The sequence below is a fragment of the Eptatretus burgeri genome, chromosome 3, assembly GCF_056783735.1.
Source record: "Eptatretus burgeri isolate ZD-2024b chromosome 3, Ebu_testis_v1, whole genome shotgun sequence".
Classification (NCBI taxonomy): Eukaryota; Metazoa; Chordata; class Myxini; order Myxiniformes; family Myxinidae; genus Eptatretus; species Eptatretus burgeri.
Genome location: NC_140963.1, coordinates 1150757 through 1164269, shown reverse-complemented (window position 1 = coordinate 1164269; position 13513 = coordinate 1150757).

Sequence of the window (13513 nt, the reverse complement as noted above, 5' to 3'; positions counted from 1 at the left end):
CAGAAACATTTACAAAATTAAAATATGAAAAAGAGATTAATGTCAGAAAACCTAAGTTCAAAGTTGGTGATATCGTAAGAATATATAGGTGGAAATCTCATTTTGAAAAAGGTTATATTAAAAGATGGACCAACGAGCTTTTTAAAATTGTTGATGTAATAGATACGGTTCCTTGGACTTATAAGATATATGATTTGGAAGGGGAAGAGATTTTCGGTTCATTTTATTTACAGGAATTACAAGGACTGGAATGAACTTCACAGGAATGAACTTACTCTCATCTCTACACATTGGGTCTTCAAGGTTTCCCATTTCTCTGATGCTGATTGTCCTGTTGTTTGAGTCTCCCAATCCACATCACCCAATTCTCTCCTCATACCCTCAAAGTTTGCCTTCCTGAAATCTAATAGCCATACCCCACTATCCTCAACTCTAACCCTCAACAGAATCTTTGCACACACAAAGTTATGGTCACTTGATCCTAAATGCTCCCCAACCTCCACCTCCTCCACCATATTGGGATCGTTACTTAAAAGGAGGTCTAACGCTGCACTCCCCCTCGTGGGCTTATCTACAAACTGGGTTAAAAAATAATCTTGGACTAAAACTAGGAAATGCTCATCCGCTCTTCCCTTTCCCTGCTCCTCCATCCAATCTATCCCTGGCAAGTTAAAATCCCCCATAATCAATACTCTTCCCTTACCACATGCCTTTTTGAATTCTTCATGTACTCCTTCCTCCTTTTCCTTCACACCAGGAGCCCTATAAAAGCATCTTACTGGTATCTTACTGTTGTTACAATCTCCAATCTCTACCTATACAGAATCCACTACATTAATTCCCTCTTTCATGTCACCCCTTTCTCTTGATGCAATGCTGTCCTTTACCCTGATTTCTACTCCTCATCCTATTCTCTCCTTCCTATCACACCGATACACCTTGTAGCCTTCTAATCCTATCCTCCAGTTACTCTCCTCCTTAAACCATGTCTCACTCACTGCAACTGTATCGTACTCCTCACTATCTACTTTGGCTTCAAGCTCTTCCATCTTATTTAAACTTCTGGCAATGGAAGAGAATATATTTAATTTTTCCCTTCCTGAAATTCTATTTTCCTGCCTGTCCTAACTCATCACAATTACATCATCCATTCCTTCCTTAATAGCTTCCCCACCCTCCGCTGACCTAAAAAAAAGCCTGAATTCCATCCTCAATTCCCACTGCAAACGGTGCTGCCCCCTTTCTATTTAACATACGGCCATCATTCCGGAAACACTCCCTTGTACCCTAAATAATTCCCACTGCTTCCTAAATGTAAAACCTTCCTCCCCAACACCATTCTTCCAGCCATTGGTTGACGTCTATTGCTCTGCTCATAATTTCTATATTGTTTCCTAATCTTAGGAGCATCCCAGAAAACATGACGTCACAACCCTTTGCTTTCAGCCGCTTACCCAACATCCTGAATCTATTTTTCAAAATCTCTGAGTAAACTTTCCCAACATCATTCGCCCCTCGGTCTACCACAACCAACTTCTTCCTGCCGTGACCCGATACAATATTGCTTACCCTTCCTTCAATGTCCCTAACTCCGGCTCCTTCAAAACTACACATAATTCTGTCTGCAATCCTTCCTGCAGAATGAAAAATGTACATATTTAATAATCTCATCACCCACAAAAACTGTCTCCCATACAGTCCAGGAGCCCAGAAGGTTTATTCAAGTGAAAAGCGCCGGAACGTTTGACCTCATGGGCTGATGGGGTCATCCACCGACATCACAAAAATGCATTGCTGCCGGGTCTGACCCGCGGCTTTCCCCGCGAAATCACTCAATTAGTGACGCCCTTACCGATAAACCTATTTTGCTCAATATCTGCAAAAATATGCATGATAATATAACGAATAAGGTGTCTACACCTATGTTTTCATGGTCAATCATTACACTGACACCTGCATTATTGCGAGAAAATGTATAGTTTACCGTGTAAATGTTGAGTTCACCCACTCAGTTCGCAACACCATAGCGGAAAAACCCATTTTCATGAATATCTGAAAAACACTGCATGATAATATCACAAATAAGGTGTCTCTACCCTTGTTTTTATGGTGAAATATTACAATGCCAACTCTAGTGCTTGAAAATATTGAGTTCACCCTGAAAGTTGCCAACTGGAGTCTCTGTCTTATGTTACAATGTGGCAAATAATGCATTGGTCTCTGTCCCTTTTTGTTATTTGCAGATCATGGCAAATGATGCCCCCCGTTTGTATAATTTGCAAAGAAAGAGGACAAAAGAAACATGCCCTGAAGACGGACAAGGCATCTCTCACAAAGAAACTTGAAAGCAGACAGGAAGTGTTTCTCGATGACAACAATCTTTCCCCAATAACAGCCGCAGAGATTGATGGCGGTATTATCCTCCATGAAACCGTGTTGCAGCACACCAAGTCCACATATGCAACCATGGCAAAGGATCTTTTGGCAAAAGTATGTTTGTATCGTGGGGAGCAAATCCATTTAGTGCTCGACAAGTACCAGTCACCATCAATCAAAGATACCGAGCGAAACCTGCGTCGTTCAACTACTCCTCAATCATTCATCATCACTGGACCTGACCAGGCTCGGCGACAGAGTGGCACAGAGTTACTCAAAAGTGGATCATTCAAGGAAGTGTTTGCCCGGTTTGTAATGGAGGAATGGAAGAAGCTCCAATATGGTTCAGTTTTTTGAAGAAAAACACTATGTTTCACATGGTGGTGTGTGTATGGAGGTGAAGAACAACGAGGATGATGTGCTGCAAATAGAGGAACCGAATCACCTCCAATGTCGACATGAAGAAGCTGACACACTCATTGCCTTTCACGCAAACAACATTTCCACTGGTAACATTCTAGTAAGGTCCACTGATACGGACGTCTTCATTATTCTGCTTGGGCTTTCTGGAAGGTCGGAAGGGATCAACATCATCATGGACTATGGACCTGGCAATCACCAAAGGTACATTGATGTCACTAAACGAGCTGACATTCTTGAGAAGAAACAGACTGGTATCACTGAAGCACTAATCGGCCTTCATGCCTTGACTGGTTGTGATTTCACATCGTGTTTCTACAGAAAGGGCAAAGTGAAGCCCTTCCAGCGGATGGAGTCAGATGCAGCTCGTGTGATGGCATTGCGATCTCTAACAGCTGAGGAGGTAGACGTCCAAGCTGTTTCTTCCTTTGTCTGCATGCTGTATGGCTTCAAAACCTCTGACATAATGAAGCCAGGTACAAGGCATTCATGCGAATGGGTGGTGGTGCTGAAAAGGAGCGCCTTGCCAGAATAAAGAAGATAAACTGTGCCTCTCTTCCACCGTGCGCCAAGATACTTGGTAATCATATGAAAAGGGCGCACTATGTGGCAAGAATCTGGAAGAGAGCTGATGAGACAGATCCAACTGGTGGGGCGAGTCCGACAGACAATGGATGGAAGTTGTCTCAAAACTGCTTTGAACCAGACTGGTATCCAGGAAGTGTAGTTCCCGAGTCCCTCACAGGCCCACATGAGGATGATGGGGATGGCGTGGAAGATAATTCAATAGATGAGGAAGAGTCAGATAATGCTTGGAGTGAGGACAGTGATGAGAGTGACGAAAGTGAGAGAGAAGACTTGTAATGCCAAGAGGACATCAAGTTATTTATGTGAACTGCACATTTGCAAGTTTTCCATATATTGTTGTTCGGTAATGGCATCTCTAAATGAGCAGGTGGGCAACACATTTACATGGCAAACTACACGTTTCCCAGTAATAACACAGGTGTCAAGGTAATGATTGACCATAAAAATATCGGTGTAGACACCTTATTTGTGATATTATCACACACAGTTTTTTCAGATAGTAAGGTTTCGGTAATGGTGTCGCTAATTTAGTGGATGAACCATGCATTTATGTGGTAAACTATATATTTTCGAGCAATATGCATAGCATCAGGGTAATGATTGACCATGAAAACACAGGTATGGACACCTTATTAGTCATATTATCATGCATAGTTTGCTAGATATTGAGCAAAATAGGTTTATCGGTAATGGCGTCACTAATTGAGTGATTTCGGGGGGGAAGTCACGGGTCAGACCCGGCAGCAATGCATTTTTGTGATGTTGGTGGATGACCCCATCAGCCCATGAGGTCAAACGTTCCGGCGCTTTTCACTTGAATAAACCTTCTGGGCTCCTGGACTAATTCCTCATGTCTACCAATTTCTATTGCAGCACCTCCACTACTTCCCGCCCCTGTTGCACAGTCACCACTTCAAATATCCTCAGCAACCTCACTCTACAACCGTAACCAAATATTATCTTCAATTTTCTCACATTCTGCTACTTGCCGCAAATTATCGATGCGTTCCTTCAACCCGGTAATAGCCTTCCTCAAGTGGATGATTTCCTCACACTTCCTACAACAATAAGAACCCTCTGCTTCCCCCATTGTTGACGTGGCCCACATTGAGCAACTGTTGCATTTTACGTAGTCCTCATCCTTTCTCCTTCGCTCTCGATTTATAACCTTCTTCACCCCCAAACTCCCAAGGCCCCAACTGACTTCACGCTAAACTTATCACGAAGCCTCGTTCTGCTTCTTTCAATAAACTAACTCAACGACCCGCTAAAACTGTTAGGAACACAACATTAAATAAAAAAAAAGTACAGTTCCACAGCCCCTGACACAAATCTCAATAACAAAATATGCAAAACGCTTTAGGACTGGACATTATCTTTAGAGGGATTGGAAGGAGAGCTCGCCACCCAGTCATCCTCGCGTGCCGATCCCTGAACCGGAAGTCCGGAAGTGATCCTCAACTCTGATCAGAAGTGATCGGAGATATTAATTATATCTCATTTTTCACGGCAGGTCACAGCAAGTCACGGCAGGAAGAAGTTGGTTGTGGTACACCTAGGTGTGAATGATGTATGAAAGTTTACTCAGAGTTATAGCAAATTAATTTGAGAAATAATGGTTTGACTATAAATGATGTCATCATCTTTAATGTGAAAGAATAACAAATTACAGTTCATGCACATTGCATTTATTGTTCAGGATGGTGAAAATGATGACATTATTGATTGATAATTAATCTGTGATACTTTGACATGTCAATAGCAATAAGCTGCGATGTCGTACTAGCTGGAGTACCCGGCGTTACTCAGGTGAAAAAGAAACATTAACATATTTGAAATGAGGACAAATATCATGTAAAAGCAATGGAATCCAAATCAAAATCCATGACAAATATCAAATCATAATACCTAAAAACATCTTTATGACCTCAATGTATTATTGCAGAGCCTTGGGATGTACAACATTTTCCGTTTTCCCATTTGAGGCTTGGATGAAGAGGTTCTTTGGATTTCCAACTCTTGAACATCCCACATAAAGTTGTCCATGTGAGAAGCATGGTGTCTCAATGTTAAGGCCCGCAACTTTGAGCGATTGTCCCTGGGCCTTGTTTATAGACATACCAAAGCTGATTCTGATGGGAAATTGAAGTCTCTTAAAATCGAAAGGCATGTCTGTAGGTATGAGGTATTCTTGGAATGAAAAGATATTCACTTTTGGCACTTCCAGTAATAATGGTGGCCTCCAAAACATGTGCCATTAGCCTCTTCACAGTAAGTGTGGTTCCATTGCATAGCTTTGGTCGGTCCACGTTTCACAGCAACATGTTGGGTGCACCAACCTTCAATCGATGATTGTGTGGAGGTATCATCCTTGGTGGTTCCAGTGAATTCAGAAATTCTGTTGGATATTGAACTTTTTTTTTGTATACCTTGTCGAAGCTCAAATGAGAGCTAACACACAATGCACAGCAAGTGGGTATGAGACAAGAGAGGCGGGAGTGGGAAGGACAAAACAGTGGGGAACAGCGACATTAGATCTATGGAAAGGAGAGGGACGGGGCAGGGAACATGGAGAATACAAGATGGACATACAGGGGCTTTCAGGAAGGAAAGCAGGGAATTTGAAGGAGGTGGGGTTGGGGTGGATTAACAGGGGAAGAAAAGATCAAGGATTTGGATGGGGGGGACGATAAGAGGCGGTGATGGACAGCTGTTTTGAAGGGCTGGAGGGAAAAATGGGATTGAACAGTGAGGGAGTTTATTCCATAGGCGGGGAAAAAAAGAGGAATGAAAGAGTGAAGGTGAGCAGTGATTCGTGATTTTGGTAGTTTTACCAGAAGGAGGTTGTTGGCGGACCTTGTGCACACTGCCAAAATATGGTGGGGACAAATCACAGACAGAGCGCGGGGGGGGGGGGGTGACTGTAGAGGAGACAGTGGAAGACATAAAGACCACCGACCTGCCTGCAGTGAGAGAATGAGAGGCCAAAAGACAGCCTCATCGCGGGAGATGCCAATGATCCGAAATGCCTTGGTTTCCACTGCGTGAAGCCAAGAAAAGTGGGAGGCTGGAGCACCAGCCCAGAGGGGAGAGCAGTACTCCATCAGGCTGCCGATGAAAGCTTTTGTGTGAGAGGGTGAGATTTGTCCGGATTGAAAGACATGTTCCATGTATTGGACCAGTTTGTATATTTTACCCAGATCTGCAGTGAGCGAAGAAGCTGCTGCTTGCCGGTCTGAGGGATGACAGATGGTACAGCAGAGGGTGGAGTCATCAGCAAAGAGATAAAGAGGATTTTCCAGAGTCGGAGAGATCATTGATGAAAACCAGAAAAAGAGCAGGACCCAGAACGCTGCCTTGAGGAACTCCAGCATGGACAGGAAGAGGGGATGAAAGAACTCCATTTGAGACCACACGTTGACTGTGACAGGAGAGGAAGTCTGCGAGCCATGAGTGGAGATGGCTTTGGATCCCATAGGGAGAGAGTTTGGTGAGCAGGGCAGGGTGCCAGACCGTGTCAAAAGTATGCGATATGTCGAGGGATATGGCTCTGATTTCATGTCTGGCATTGAGGACCTCCATCCATTGTTAATCAGCATCATTGCTTGATCAGCATCAACAACAGTGTCCAGTAACTTGGAAGACTGCTCCTGGGAAGGCAACTTTGCGAACAGTTTGTGATTGATGATGTTCACCGAGTCATTCATTGGTACGAAGATAGCTTTTTCACATTGCCATTGAGCATTCATGTCGTTTGTTTCTAGATTTGGGTCGACCTTGAACATCAGTTCTTCCATTGTACATACAATGTTTCCACAGCCTGCAGGGATGTAAATTTTGCAATCAGCAGGATCAACAGGAACTTGGCCATTGTCCATCTGCAGGGGAAGTGCAGCAAATGCTCCAGCTGTCGATTGCTCCGACGAAACGCCAGTATTGGCATTTTAATAATGATGACTGGACTGGTTTACGAAACTTCTTCTCTGACTTTCCTTGGAAAGACTACTGCCTCTCCTCGAGCGATGCCTCTATCTCTGCTGAGTGTATAGCTGAGGTTATTGTTGCAGGAATGGAGGCTCATATCCCCTTCTCTTTCAAGTCTATCTCTCCTACCAATTCTTGGTTCAATAATTCCTGCTCTGTGGCCATTTGTGCAAGGGATGCCGCATATCGGACATGAAAAAACTCTTCTTCCTCCGACTAGCATTCTGCTTTCATATCCGCCAGAAATCATTGCAAACATGTTATTCGTGAAGTGAAGCATTCCTTTATTCAAAATAAATGTGCCAACCTCTCATCTTCTTCCACTAATAGATCTTTCTGGTCCTTAACTAAAAGTATCTCCAACAACTTCTGCCGCTCTACCTTTCCTTCGCTTTTCCGTTCCGATGATACTATCGCTGTCCTCCGACCGATAAAGGAACTCTTTTTGGTTCTCTTTTCTCCTCTAACTCCACACTGGATGACTCTACCATTCCATCTCCCTCTGATGCTTCCCTCACCAATCCTATGTCCCTCCCTATAATCTCTTCTCATACAGTCAAAAAATACTCCTCTCTCTCTGGACGTAAGCAAGGCCTACGGGCAAGATGGCATTCTCTCCGTGTCTTGAAGGAACGTGCTTCAGAACTTGCACCCGTGCTTGCTCGTTTGTTTTGTTTTTGTTTAAAAACCCAAAGTTTTCCTCTTACCTGGAAACATGCCTCAATCCAACCTATTTTAAAGAAGGGTGATTGTTCAAACCCTTCCAACTACCGTCCTATTGTCCTGACTTCTACTATTTCCAGTCTTTGAATGTCTTCTCAATTCCCATTTTCTCAAGTATCTTGAATCTCACAGTCTTCTATCTGACCACCAATACGGCTTTCACAAGGTAAGATCTACAGGTGATATCCTTTCTTACATTACGAATGTCTGGGCCTCTTCTCTGAGAGACTTTGGAGAATCCTTTGTTGTGGGCCTTGATATCTCAAAAGCCTTTGACAGAGTTTGGCATCGGGATCTGATATCCAAGCTTCCCTCTTACCGCTTTCCTCCTTCACTCTGGTCTCTCGTATCGAGCTTTCCCTCTGATCACTCTATCTCCGTAATTGTTGATGCTTCAACATCTCCCCCCTTCCCTATCAACAGCGGTGTCCCTCAGGGTTCTGTTCTGTCCCCAACACTCTTCCTTCTTTTTATCAATGACCTTCTTTGTTCCACAAATAACCAAATGCACTCGTATGCTGATGACTCCATATTACATTTCTCCATGTCTTTCCCATCTGCCCAGTCTTCCCTCACTCGATCTACATCTCGTTTCATCACAGCCACCGCTTTAAATTCGGATTTGGACAAGATCTCCCAGTGGGGCAAATGTAATCAAGTTAAGTTTAATGTTTCAAAAACTCAATTTCTTCTCATCTCTCTGTCAAAAACTCCTCTCAACTCTCCAATCTCCTTTGTAAAGCTCTACAATTACACCATGTGATACAATAAACCGACTAGGTATTACTCTGACATCAAATTTATCCTGGAATCCACACATTAGGCAAATAGCTTAGTCTGCCTCAAATAAATTAGGAGTCCTGTTCAGATGTCAAAGATTCTTCTCATTTGAACAGTTGCTCCAACTATATAAAGGATTGATTCGTCCTTGTATGGAGTACTGCTCTCACATCTGGGGAGGTTGCAGCTCAACATACTTACTGGACAGAATTGAATCCAAAGTTATTCGACTTGTCAACTCTCCCAACCCGATCTCAAAACTCGACCCGCTCAAATAACACCGCATCGTAGGCTCTCTTTCTCTTTTCTACAGATATTACTTCGGCTTCTGCTCGCAAAAACTTGCTGCTTGTGCACCTCCACCATTAGCGAGACCAAGGATTACTCGACAAGCCACTACATCACATGATCATTGTGTGGCCATTGGCAACTCAACAGTGAGCTGTTATGATGTTTGAGATAATTCCGAATATTGAGATAAATAAATAATTGAGATAATTATTATTACAAATGATAGAGATATCTTGAAAAGTTCAGGGGCAAAAAAAAACTTCGAGCGGCTTGCTCAAATTAAATTTGATTAGTATAATTGGAAAAGGCAATTGCATATTAGATGTATATGTTCGGTATGCACAGGGTTCTTTCCTTCCAAAATAATCTGGGCCCCCCAACTCTGTGGGCATGGGGTGGTGGTGGCCCCCAGAGGTTGCATCCACTAGCGAGGGAGTTAACCCACCAGAGCGCAAGTCTAGGCGACGCGGTGGAAACGAGCCTGCCGCGAGCCGAAGACAAATTTAGATTTTCAGGTTTGTCTTCACAGAACAAACCATTAGCTTGTTCTGTTTGAACAAAAGGGGGAAACTGTGGAAACTGAACTATTAATTGAATGTAAAAATGCAATTTATAATAATGTAAAAATGCAAGATTTACTTAGTTTAGTACATTGATAAATAATTTAATAAATGTATATGCTGAGAAAGCTAGTTAAGAGCAGAATACACACATTCCTCTGAAGTCGTAAACAACCTTGCAAAACCTTATCGATCTGATGACCATCTGAACCAGAAATATCCCCCCCCCCCTACACCCTTTCCCGGGGCTATAAGCAAGTTCCAAAATAGACCAATTATCCTTCTACGTTGTAATTTAAAAGTTCACAAAGTTCCATCTGTTATCTAGACACACCCTGGTAAAACTGTATAAATACACTCAATATTCTATGTAGAATCAAATATTCAGCTTGCAACGATGCATCAGGCTGGGGCCTTCCTCCTGCATCCAGGAGTGTCTTTTGTTTTACTGAATAAACGGCTTGTATATGAACTTACGTTTTTTTCTGTCTTGCGCTAGCAAGAAATTGCTCCCACACCCTCCACTGCCAAAACTCTGGAACTCTTTACATTCTCATGTCTTCCCAACCACATGATCGTCCACTTTTGAAAAAGCTGATTTTTTACTTCCTCAAAAACTCTTGACTATTCTCTCTTACCTTACTTTTCAATCAATGCAGTTCTTTTATTTAAGGCATGGCCTCAATGAAGACTATTTAGTCCATGACTGAAGCCTGGGAAAAAAACGAAAATAAATAAATAAATAAATAAATAAATAATAATAAAAAGATGAACACATGTTGGTTTGCAGGCTCATCTTTTCAACAACCCTACACAGGTAAGAGGCCATCAAGCATGCGTTCAGCTCATCTGCTGGAGCGCTACAGGAAATTACTAGTCATGTCTGGCAGTAGTCACCAGATAACACTGGTCACAACACCCATTAGCATGTTGTTATCTCGAATGTCCTGCAGGTTTCAATGTAGTGCTTGGAAGGTCAGTTTGTGTGACATTGTGCATTCATCCCAGACAATGGTAAGACACTGTTGCAAAACATTGGCAGCCTCTGTTGCTTTCTTAATGCTGCTCAATGGGTTTTCTGATTTGGAAAGATTCATTGGCAGCTTTAATGCAGAATAAGCAGTATGACACCCAGAAAATAGAGTGGAGTGACATGCCACTGCAATGGCAATTTTACTCTGCTTTTGCATGTTGGCCAAGAGAAGAATGGTGACAAATTTGTTTCCTGTTCCTCCTGGTGCATCCAAAAAGACAATTCCTCCAGTTTTCTTGTTGACTTTCTCAATAATCTGATATGCTTCATGCTGATCTGGCACCAGTTTGTCTTAAAAAAAAATTGTAGACATTGTCGAGACTCGTATGAGAGTGAGCACACAGAAACGCACAACAAGGGGAGCAGGAGACAAGAGAGGTGGAAGAGGGAAGGAAAAAAACAATGGGGAACAGAGAAATGAGGAGATCTGTGGAAGGGAGAGGGATGGGGTGGGATACACAGGGTAAACAAGATGGACACTACAGGGACTTTCAGGAAGGAAAGCAGGGAATTTGAAGGAGATGGGTTTGGGGTGGATTAGCGGGGTCAGAAAAGATCGTGATTTTGGATGGGGAAGATAAGAGATGGTGGTGAACAGCTGTTTTGAAGACCTGGAGGAAAGAGTGGGATTGAAGAGAGTGTAGGAGTTTGTTCTAAAGGTGGGAAAAAACGAAGAGTGAAGGTGAGTAGTGATTCTTGATTTTGGTAGTTTTACCAGAAGGGGGATGCTGGCGGACATTGAGCGCCTTGCGGGGACATATCTCAGACAGAGCGGGTGGGGGGGGGCGAGGCCGGAGAGGAGATGGTAGAGAACAGAAAGACCACCGACTTGCCTGCGGTGAGAGAGTGAGAGGCCCGAAGACTCAGCCTCATCGCAGGAAGAACACCAATGATCCTAAATTCCTTGGTTTCCACAGTGTAAAGTCGAGAAAGGTGGGAAGCAGGAGCACGAGCCCAGAGGTCAGTACTGTGGACGTACTCCATCAGGCTGTGGACGAAAGCTTTGTATGTGGTCAGGAGCTCAGGTGTGCCAAAGAAAGACTTTGCACAATGGGCAACTGGCTATGGAGGCCAGCTTGGAAATGTGGCTTTCCCAGGAAAGATCATATCAGATAGTGAGACCCAAGAGGCTGAATGAAAAGACTTCTTCAAGAAGATTGTGGAGAAAGTAGATGTGGGGCTTTCTCACGCGGTCCTTTCAGAGAGGCATCGTGAAGGGTGTGAGATTTGTCAGGGTTGAAAGACATGTCCCACGTGTTGGATCAGCAGAGTGAAGAGGCTGCTGCTTGACCATCTTAGGAATGACAGATGGTATGGCAGGGGCTGGAATCATGAGTAAAGAGATAATGAGGATTTTCCAGAGAGTCGGAGAGATCATTGATGAAAACCAGAAAACAACAGGGCCGAGAACACTGGCTTGAGGAACTCCTGCGTGGACAGGAAGTGGGGATGAAAGAACGCCGTTAAGGGCGACACATTGGCTGTGACAGGAGAGGAAGTTTGCGAGCCACGAGTGGGGATGTCCATGGCTACAATAGGGAGAGAGTTTGGAGAGCAGGGCAGGGTGCCAGACCGTATCGAAAGCATGTGATATATCTCAGTAGATGGCCCTGATTTCATGTCTGGCATTGAGGATCTCCATCCATTGTTGGGCGAGCCCCCCTATATTTCAGCAGGGCACTCAACTCAGCAACCTTTTGGTAAACAGGCCAGCAACCCTCTTCTGGTAAAACTACCAAAATCAAGAATCACTAATCACCTTCACTCTTTCATTCCTCTTTTCCCTGCCTTTGGAATAAACTCCCACACTCTTTCCAATCCAACTCTTTCCTCCAGGTTTTCAAAACAGCTGTTCACCACCATCTTCCCCCATCCAAAACCTTCTACCCCCACTAATCCACCACAAACCCACCCCGTTCAAATTCCCTGCTTTCCTTCCTGAAAGTTCCTGTCATGTCCATCTTGGAAACTCCATATACCCCGCCCCATCCCTCCCGCTTCCACAGATCTCATGTCACTGTTCCCCATTGTTTTGTCCTTCCCTCTTGTCTCCTGCTCTCCTTGCTGCACGTTATGTGCATTTGCTCTCATACAAGCCTTGACATTGTCCACAAAAAAAAAAAACTGCATTGGATGTGGTGGAGGTACGTAACCTGAGTATATTGGCGTGTCCACACTAAATGCATTGTATGTGGTAGAGATAACTAACCCGTGTGTAATCGGCATGTCCTGATGTGCTGCATTGTATGTGGAAGAGATAAGTCACCCGTGTGTAATCGGCATGTCCTGATGTGCTGCATTGTATGTGGTAGAGATAAGTCACCCGTGTGTAATCGGCATGTCCTGATGTGCTGCATTGTATGTGGTAGAGATAAGTCACCCGTGTGTAATCGGCATGTCCTGATGTGCTGCATTGTATGTGGAAGAAGTATGTATTTTGTGGGTTTTTGTTATTCTTCTTCTGATGGATTCACCAATTTCTACGATGGATGAATAAATCTATTATTCGGAAGTACTCCTCTGCATTTATTTCCCTGCTTACATTTGTGTTGGAAGCAGGATGCAGAAGAGACATTGAAGATGAAAACTCCCAAGGATGGTGTAATTGGACAAGTGTCTAGTGGTGATGCATTTCAAATCTGAAGATGTCCGTCGCAGGTAGCTCTCGTGAAAACACCAAGGAAAGGGTGGTGGCCTGAGTCAGATAAGAATGGAAAGTTTAACATAGGAATTGGAGGCAGATGATCACCAAATTAGC